Source organism: Panthera leo, chromosome D4, assembly GCF_018350215.1.
Source record: "Panthera leo isolate Ple1 chromosome D4, P.leo_Ple1_pat1.1, whole genome shotgun sequence".
Lineage (NCBI taxonomy): Eukaryota > Metazoa > Chordata > Mammalia > Carnivora > Felidae > Panthera > Panthera leo.
This window is the reverse complement of record NC_056691.1, coordinates 60,889,814-60,900,092: the sequence shown is the minus strand read 5'-3', so window position 1 is coordinate 60,900,092 and position 10,279 is coordinate 60,889,814. Positions and strand designations below refer to the sequence as shown.

Here is a 10,279-nt window from a genome sequence, read left to right as displayed (position 1 = left end):
GCCGAACGTGGGGCTCGAACTCACAAACCGTGAGATTATGACCTGAGCCGAAGCCAAGAGTTAGATGCTTAACCGACTGAGCCACCCAGGTTAAAGATTTCTTTCTAAATGAAGGTCACAAAGCTGATACAGAGGGAAGAGATATTTTCAATGCCTAAATCTGACAAGGGGCTCACAAGGGGCTAAGAGCTAGATTTATACAGGAACTATTTGCAAACCAGGAAGAAGCCATTTCACAGAAGCAGAAACTCGTATAAATACATGCAGAGATGCTCAACCTCACCGGTCATTGAGAAAAACCCAAACTACAACAGCAAGATTCAATTTCTTACCCATCAATTTAAAAAATGAGAAAGTTGGATAATGCTAAGTGTTGTTAAGGATGTGGGCTGTGTGAAGCGGCACAGCCATCTGGAGAGCAGTCTGGCAGGTTTTCGTGACATTGGGTATGTGCCCACTGCGGAGCCGGCCCCAGGCTGTGTGCCCTGAGATACGTGTTCCTTGTCCTCTGCTGCTGCGTCGCTCTGTATTGAGTGGCTCTGGTCCCTGCAGGCGGTGTTTTCCAAGTTCCTTGTCAGCTGGCTCCCACTAAGAGGCACTGACAGGAAGTTGGAGGACAGAAGGGAGAAACCAGGGTATCTCTCCTCCTCTCCTCAGCCGCAGGTGGCATCTCCAAGCAGCAGCTGTGCCTCCTTCCAAGGGACCAGGACTGGTGAGTTATGATTCCAGATTTACCAGATAACCCCTCCCCTCTCTGGTCCTCCTGTAGCACTTCTCCACTGTTGCTAATTTCTGGCTGCTTCACTGTCCCCATGTAGCTTCTCAGCCTTTCCATTCTCCAAGTAACCAATTCCCTGCATGCAAGTCCCTGTGTTTTAAACACTCAAGCTGATTCTGTTGCCTGGTTAGACTGATTCACATCCCAGGATCCGCGCAGTCCCAAATCCTAGGTATGCACTTTAGAGCCACTGCCCTGCAGGTGCACAAGGAGAGATGTCTAAGAATGTCGGTCTACAGTGTTTGTGAAAACGGAGAGGTGGAGGGGGCGTGGCCACCCATTGCCAGAGGGACGGATATTGTACAAGGGTAGGTAACATGTGACATGTAAGCACATTGAAGGGGTGACCATGTTGGGGGGTGGGGGAGGAATGGGGACCAAGGATGAAGCGGAAAACAAAGCAGAAGGGCGTTGCATGGAATGAACGAATGATGAATGTGTCTTGAGCCGAGGAAGTCGTTAACTCAACCTCTGCAAATGAGGTTAAAAATGTACATTATGCCTTGAAAAGATGAGCGGGAAAAGAATATGATTGTACAGGCAGAAAGCATAATGTGTGAAGAGCAGAGGCCTAAAAACAGCCTGTCCAGGGAACAGCCAGACGTGACATGTGGCCCATGGCCAGTACCGTGCCCACTGGAATCACGGAATGTCAGCTACACTCAAAAGATCTTAAAGATCTGTTTAACCTCTCTTGGTATAGATGGGGAAACTGAGGTCTGGAGAGGGTCAGGGATACCCACGGTCTTGCTGTGGCAACTCATCCAGAGCCCAGGTTTCCTGACCCCGTTTGGGGAATTTCTACTAAGTTCTACTAAGTTCTTCACTCTGTGCCAGGCACTGTGCAGGCCCTGGGGACACAGCCCCTGCCCTCCAGGGGTGGACTCATGGGAACAGGACAGGCACAGAGTCAAACAGGTCAAACAGCCCTGATGTGTGCAGTGGTGGCAGGGAACACCGACGGGGTAGGTGGCCCCAGTGAACTATGTCTCTCGGTGTCTATTATGGTTTGAAGTCCTCTCCCCTTGAGTCTGGGCTAGGTCTGTGACTTACTGCCCCATGAAATGTGATGGAGGTGACATTGTCTCTGTTCTGGGCCTAAACCATAAGAGAGCCTGGGGTTTCTGCTTTTTCCTCTCAGAGTCCTGAGCTGACACATAAAAAACTGGCTACCCTCCTAGGGAAGCCTCATGGAGAGACTGTGCACAGAGGCCATGTGGAAAGGGAGAGTCTCCAAGACTAACTGGAAAGACAGAGAATCCCAAATGTGCCAGCGTCCCCAGCTGAGCCCAGCCTACGGCCAACCTGCCAACTGAATGCAGCCACATGAGTGACCAACCAGCAAGACCAGCAGAACTGCCCAGCTGAGCCCAGCTCAGATAATAGTCATAAGCAAAACGGTTGCTATTTTAAGCCACAGAATCTTGGAGTGGTTTGTGATGGCAGCAGTGGATTACCAAAACATGCAGTGTCAAGTGAATAGTGAGGGGACAAAATGAGAACAGGGTACACGGAGGGCCAGAAGGAGTGACAATGAATCTGACCAGGAGGACTCTGAGAGCCGAGCAGGAAAAAGTGAAGATGAGTCTTGGGCATCATCAGTGCATGTCAACAGACGCCCTCCGAGGACCTACTACCTGCCAGGCCCTGGGTGGGGCTGAAGAGGAGGCAGAGAAAGACAGCTGCAGCCTGGTGGGCGAGGGGTCTTGAGCACTGGCAGTGATGGTGCGAGGAGGTTGGACGTGCTCGGTGGGAGACAGGGGCTGAGCGCTCAGAAGACAGAGGGCTTGTCTCCTTGGAGGAGTGACCAGGGAAGACTTCATGGAGGAGGTGGAATTTAATGTGGGCTCTGAAAACTGGACGTGGTTTAGAGTTAGAGGGAAAAGCTTTCCAGGCAGAGGGTATCGTGTGCACAGCGGTACAGAGCTGGGATGGTTGGCCTGTCGGGACCGGAAGCAGCCAGTACGGAAGCTGATCAGATCTCCACAATGAGGGACGCTGGTCCTGCTCTGTCTTGGCTAAATCCTCCAAACACATGTATACAGAGATACCGTAACAGCAGCAAGCCCTAGTAACACTCTGGTTATGTGAGGTAGGGAGGAAATGCCCCCAAATGAGTGATATTTCTTCCAAAGTCAGTTCATGTTATCATTGTGGATTGGGAGACAAATAAATGCCCAAGAATAGACACAGAACATTAATTTTTTATTGATCATAATATCATTTTCATGAACATTAAAAATGTAGACTTTGGCAAGAAATAATTTTCACAAAAAGAGAGAAAAGATATTTGGAAGGGTGTGGCATTTCTCCTTTCCCGTCCCTTTGATCTTCCTGCCAGCCATTTCAGGAGAATGGACCTGTTGGGGTATCATAGTGGGGGTAGTAGAGCATAGGGTAATAGGGTAGAGGGCCCTGGAGGCTTTCAGACCCGGCTTAGAATCCCAGCGCTGCCCTTTTCTAGTTATAAAGTGCCAAACTCAGAGCGCAGCCCCTGGTAAAAGCCCAGCACGCTCTTGGAGTTGTTAAAATTACCCATGATCATCATTCACGCTATTTTAAAAGAAGGAAGCTGAGGCCAAGGAGCTTCCCAAGTGCCAGCACACTGGGAACAAAATGCAGTCCCCATGTCTCCTTCTTGGGTTCCCTCTGTTTCTCCTCCCTGCACCCCACCTCCCTTCCTTGCTCTTAGGGTCTGCGTCATTACGCGACAGGGGTGCTGAAGTGAGAAACATTGAACTCCAGGTCCTATGACCCTTCTGGGGTGTTTCTTGAGGACCTCCAAGGTGACAATAAATCAAACTGACTCCCTTGGAGACTCATACCAGCATAAGATAGAAGAACATGCAAGCCACGGGGGATCTTGCTAAAAGAAACAAGCAATGAGGCATCAGATATCCAATTTTAACAAAGGGAACAGAAACAATAGGAGAAGCTAGAAAATCAACAGTTCACTTAACCTTAAACTATGGTGTGATAGAAAAGACAGGTTGGCCTCTTAAATCCAGAATTATAGCCCCAAATTTGTCACTTCTCCTGTGCTCGCTTGACATTCAGCCTAAGACTCCATTTTATCTTCTGTAAAATGGGCATAAGAATGCCTTACAGAATTATTAATGAGACCAATTAATGAGATAATATATAGAAAGGACATTGTGCCCTAGATTGTATTGAAGAGATATTCTGGGGGTACAATCTCTGAAGCTGTGTGTCTGTGCTTTCCTCTGCCAAGGGGATCCCCAGATTCTCCACAGGGTCCCTAACTCTCCCCAGATAAGTTTATGTTTTAGAGACTGAAGGGTTTTACTTTGTTTCTAATATAAGATTAACCCTAATATTGAAAAAAAATCAAAGCATAAATAAAAAGAAAATTGAAGAGGAAAAGTGATAGTAAACAGTAGAAACCAAATGTAGTGGGGTTTTTCTTCAATCTTTTTGTTGTTTTGTTGTTGGGATTTTTTTTAATGAACTGAGTCATCCTCTAGCTGAACGTCTCAAAATGAAAATATAAGAGGGAGAAAAATAGAACCAAAGCAATAATAAAACAGAGAGCAAAGTGGTACAGGAAGCTTTTTTTTTCTTTAATAAAAGAAATATATGCTCATAGTAAACAAAAACAAACAAAAAAAAACAGTACAGAAGGATAGAAGATGAAAAATAAATCTCTTTTTACCCTTCCATTACTTCTCTCTTTCGGTCCTATTAGCCAGAGGTCACTGCTCTTGACAGCAAGAAACTTTTTATTTGTTTCTTTCACATTGCAACTGATTGTATCCATCTTTTAAAGGAGAAGATGGAATTTAGAAAATTCCCAGAGGCATCTAATTTGCTAAAAGATAATGAACATCGTATAAAAGAATTAAGTGCTTTCCAAGATCCTGACAAAATAAAGATATCAATCAAAAAAACTCCCCAAAGGAAGTCCAGATGGCCATGCAATTGAACTTTATCATGCTCATCGGCCTGGCAATCTCCATGCCCTTGAAATACCCAAGAAAACCATCCAACAGAAAGCAACACCTGATACATATAGTGAATTCTTCATCAAGCTGATCTAAAACTGGAACAAATCCTATAAAGCTGTTAGCCTGTTCAGGATCCCTGATGAACGTAGGCGCAGAGTTCCTTCCAAACCAGTCTTTTATTTATTTATTTTAAGTGTTTGTTTATTTTTGAGAGAGAGAGTGTGAGTGAGGGAGGGGCAGAGAGAGAGGGGGACAGGATCGGAAGCAGGCTCTTTGCTGATGGCAGAGAGCTCGATGTGGGGCTTGAACTCATGAACTGTGAGATAATGACCTGGGCCCAAGTCAGATGCTTAACTGACTGAGCCACCCAGGCATCCCCCAAACCAGTCTTTCAAACATAGGCACAGGTCCATCTGGAGTCAGAAGATCTTATACTTCCTTGTGCAAGATGGTGCAATACCAGGAAGATATGGTACCATTAATCACAGCAAGTCGATCATCCCAAAGCATCTGATGATGTACACTGTATTTCCAAATTTTAGAAGCACGTGGAAAATGATAGAACATGCTGGAGTTTACTAAAATCAGCTATGGAATTTGAACAGCTGGAATGTTAAGGAAAGGGCAAAGAGTAACCGAAATATCACTAAAGCCAGATGCTGGCCTACCTGTGTCCTTTGCTATTTAATATACTATAGAGCTGGATTGGGGGATAGGGCAGAGGGAATAACTGATTTTGTTAGGAAAAGGCAAATGAAAAGGCTCACTGTTGTTATTTAAAGCTTGGAGCAAGATTGGCAGGATAGGATGTACAGCTTCCTGTCTCAGCGCGCTCCTGAAAACCAGGCCATAAATAAGATCCTTGAAAAGCAAATCATATTTACCCGATAGGAAGGATGTCATAATTGAAGCTTGCTTTGCTGATTAAGGATTTGGCATTAAATTAATCATATGTAGCCTTCCCCCTCCAAGCTGTGCCAGCCCCAGGGAAGTGAGACTCCCCCACTGTCACCTGGCCCTCCGTACCCTGGAAGGAAAGGGTAATCCTCTGCCCTTTGTGACGAACCTCATGAAGAGCCACATGGAGGGGACTTCCCCACGGCACACCCTCTCCCCATTGTAGAAACACATGTAGAAGGCGTTCAGGTAATAATGAAAAATGCACACCTATTCATTCAACAAACCCAGATTGTGTGCTTGTGTGTGCCTATGGTCTCACATGTGGAAGAGGACACAGAGAGGTAGACTAACTATACAACACAGTGTGGTGTCAGAGACTCTTTCTAGAATGTGCTGAGATAAAAAATGAAAAAACTGTATTTCATCGAATCTAAGACACCATTATTTTATGTATCACTGAGAAAGGAAAAAATACTGCCAATTATAAGATGCCATCAATGGCAAGGTGCATCCTGATGCTAGAGACGAATACAAATGTGGGTCTCAGAATGGGTGAAATGTGGTAATTAACTTTTAAAGAAGTGATAAGTGATACCTCTCAGCATGAGCCAAGCCTCACCATGGGAGCTGGGAGAAGGTAGCAATTACTTCTGCTGGGTGAGTAGAGGAGGCATCACAGGGACGTGACATCTGATCTCAGTCGTGAAGGATTTCACCAATGGGAGGAAGAGTGGGAAGAACATTCAGGTTGAAGGAATAGCACAAGCAAAAGTTACAGAGGCAGAAAAGGGCAGGCATGATTATGGACCTGCTAATACGTCCTGAGTAGTTAGAAGGCATGGGGAGATAGAGCAGGTGCGAAGCTGGGACCACTGAAGCCAGATTGTCAGTAGCCTATAACCCCAGTCTTGGGAGTTAGTGCCCCATAGATGACAGGGAGCCATAGAATGTTTTGAGCTGTGAGGACATGATTGGAGCCAAGTGTTGGAGAGGTTTGTCTGGCAGGGTAAATGCAGGGTAGGTTGAAGGGTGAGACCAGAGTTGGGGATACAGGTGAGACTTGCAACCGACCCAGCTGGGGGCGGGTGGAGACAAAACCAAGGGGCCCCACACGGATCTACATGATCAAGTCAGATTGTGAAGGGCTAAGGCCACAAGGCCATGAGAACAAAAGACCCACAATCACACACAACAATATGGATAAATCTCACAAACGCAACGTTGAGTGAGAGAAGCCAGACACAAAAGCGGACACAGGCGGTGATTCCATTTTGTACCAAGACCAAGAAAAGGCCCAGACCAATCTACAGTGTTAGCGGTCAGGATACCGGTTACCCTGAGGGAGGATAGTGACTGGCAGGGACCCAACGGGGGCTTCTGGGTGCTGGTCATGTTCTGGTTCTTGGTGCTGTTTATATGGGCGTGTTCACTTTATGAAAACTGACCTGTGAATTAAGATTTGTGCACTTTCTGCCTGTATGTTGTGGTTCGATACAATTAACCCCCCTCTCCACACCCCCCAGTTCGGGACACAGAAACTGGAAGTAGGGGTCTAGAACGGAGGCGCCTGCAGGAACACGCAGCCACCCAATGCCAGAATGAGTCACAGTCCACTCAAGAGGCTTCCCACAGTGCACTTGGAGCAGGTATGAGCAGATGAAGAAAAGAATGAAGAACTTTCTCACCTCTGGGCCTATGACAGAGGCACACCAGACGTATTGGTGGAGAATGACCAGCAAACAGAAATAGTGGGGCGAGCATAATTACAAGGGAAAGGAGAGATGAGGAGAATCTCAGGGGGCACCTAGGTGCATTCAGTGAGCCCATGGAGTGCCTGTGAGGGCAGGGCGGGAAACTGTGGATGGGATCCAGGCAGAGCAACTAAGCATCCTTTGGGAGATGAGTGAACGGGAGTGCAGAGAGTGGGGGACACAACCGAGTCTGGGAGTCCTGAGAGGCTAAAAGGGTGAGGTCAGCAACATGGAATTTGGGTGTTGACCCTCAGTGGCTTTCTAGAAGTCCTGGTTTTACAAATGCTGTGTGATCACACAGAGAAGAGAGGGATGGATGGTCTCTAGGCGTGGATGTGGGTTCACCACCAACCAGCCCAGCCACACTCACCCGTAATCGTGGCTACTAATCTGGATGCCCTTAACGGTCTGGAACATGGGGACATAATCACGAGTGAAATGTTTTGGCCCTGTTCACAGGCCCCTGCGTTCAACTGCTGGTCAGCAGGCTCAGGGAGATCTGGCTTGCTGTTCATCTGAAACAGCACAACAACAAGTCCACAGAGAGCAAACCTGGGGCTCTTAGAGGACCACGGTGTGATGTGGCTGCCAGCAAAATGCAGGTGACTCCAGACTGCAAGGACAGCAGCCCAGAGGCCTGAACACAGAGGGATGCTCCTGTTATTCTGTGTGCTTCTTGGTCCATATGGAGGGCTTGTGGTCAGTTCTGGACATCACTCGAAGAAAACCATGAGCAGACTAGTGGCCAGGGAAAGTTGAGGAACCTGGGGACATCCCTCTGAGGAAGAGGTGACTTGGTTGGGGGTGGTACAAAGCATTACTTGTGAGCTGTCTTTGGTGAAGGACACCATGGATGAGGGAGAGACTCCAGCAGCAGACTGGGATCCAGAGTGAATGCCACAGCAAGGCTGACTTTGGTGGAGCACACAACCGCCATAGACCAAATAACGGCATGGGAGCCTCAGGAAGCACTGATCTTGCCACTGATCTGCTGGTATTATTACTATAATTGTTATTAGTTGCATGCCTAACAAGAGCTAAGTACTGTGTTAAGTACCTTACATGCACGTATGCATTATCTTACCAAGGGAGTTAATGATATGAAAAATGCTCAGAACAGTGCCTGGCACACGTGAGTACTCGAAGTACATTCGCTGTTGTAACTATTTAATCTTCACAATAAACTTGCTGTGAAAGAGGAATTGTTTATTCTCACTTCACAGACAAGGAAACTGAAGGTCAGGAGAGTGAGCGACTCCCCCAAAGTTGCACCACTAATGACTGGTAAGCCAGACTTTGAGCCCAGGACTACCTGCTTCCTAAAGTTTGATGAGTGGTTAGACCAGAAACTTTCCCATCTGGCCAAGGTTCTGTTCCTAAACTGTACCTCTTGTTCATTGATAACCCCCTTTGTAAAGGATCTTATTGTTTGTGAAACCTGTAAATGAGGGGGGCTTTTGGCCCCCTTGCCAGTCTGTGTCCTTTTGGAGATGCTCAGTTATGACTAAACTGCCTGCCTATGTCTGCTCGGGGCTCGTCCAGCCGATATGGAACAAGCCGATATGTCCGTCCTTCCTCTGTTGTCAAACTGACAAAGAACACGGGTGGAAGGAGTGGCTCCGGGCTCTTCTGGTCAACCCCAGGTTCGGCCTCAACTCCGGAAGGGTTTAGTCATAGACTCTCCCCAGGCCAGATGCTGTCCCCTGACACCTCAGGAGGAGGGCCAGCTTCATCTCTGTTTTGGTGAGGGACCCTGGCCAAGTCATTTTACATTTTTCTGGTGTTGAGCCTCAGGGGCGTTCTTTAGTTCTTTAAGACTATTAACTTCTCAGTCATAGAAGGGCATCTTCAAGGAGAGGCATGTGGAGTAGAGAAATGTGCAGGAGTTTGGGGTCAGACAGACCGGGTTTGGGCTCTGTCACTGTCTCTGCCAAGTATCATTAAGCATGGTATTTAATCCATCTGGACTTCAGTCTTGTAATTTGTGAAACTGGGATCCTAACACCTATTTTTCAGACAGTTGTGAAGATTAAGATGATGCATACCAAGGTGTCTGGCACAGAGTAGGTAGGTGTTTAATAAATGGCAGCTATTATTATTACTCGAACTGTGTCACCAGACCACATTTGATGCCTGAAACCCAATTTTACGGTTTAAAAAACATGCCTTGTGAGAAGAGAAAAGCGACTTAGATTCATTCAGCTAATCTTTTTTTGGAGCCATCATTCATAACTTATCCATTAAAAAAAAGAACTGAAAACAAACAATGTATTTAAACAAAAAACCAGCTGAGCTACTTGGTTGAAAGAAGCACTTCAATGTAAACACGAATAGGAAATACGTGGGGGAAAGAGAAGAAATACATGAGAGATGTTTGTAAGATGGCTTATGGTTTTGGGGGGTTTTTGGTTTTGTTTGAAGAAAAAAGTACAAGAAGAACTCCCTGCTGTTGGAGCAAGAGCAGAGGCAGACATGGATGATGGGATCGATTGGGAACAGGGTGCTGGAAACTGGAGCCAGTCCCTGGGAGGAGACAGCTGCCACATGGCAGATCCCTGCCGCTGGCACCAGCGTGGCAAGGGGTGTCCAGCCCTGCCTGGAAAAAGGACAGACAGCAGGGGGAAGCCTGGTTATCCTCCCAGGGTCAGGATCCTGCTCAAAGACAGCCAGATGGACCATGGAGCCCCCAACATCCTCTGAAAGAGAATGGGCATCATCTTTCAAAGCAGCCCCAGCCTCTAAGCCAGGGTTTGCAGACTGGCTTCTGGTTCTTGTGTGGAGGGAGAGGGAGTGGGAGAAAGTATTGCTAAGATGAGAATTTAAGCCATACAGACCTGGGCTGACGCTTTCTTAAGTCTTTACTGAGTCCCTTGTAAGGTAGATGA

The 10,279-nt window shown here is 47.0% G+C and overlaps 1 long non-coding RNA gene across 1 annotated transcript; it reads left to right on the top strand.

The window, feature by feature from the left end:
- The first annotated feature begins 417 nt into the window (after positions 1 to 417).
- LOC122205456 lies at positions 418 to 8,536 on the top strand. The gene is made up of 3 exons (XR_006196058.1): positions 418 to 1,086; positions 7,167 to 7,289; positions 7,854 to 8,536. It is a non-coding gene; the product is annotated as an uncharacterized LOC122205456 (long non-coding RNA).
- The last annotated feature ends 1,743 nt before the right edge of the window (positions 8,537 to 10,279 follow it).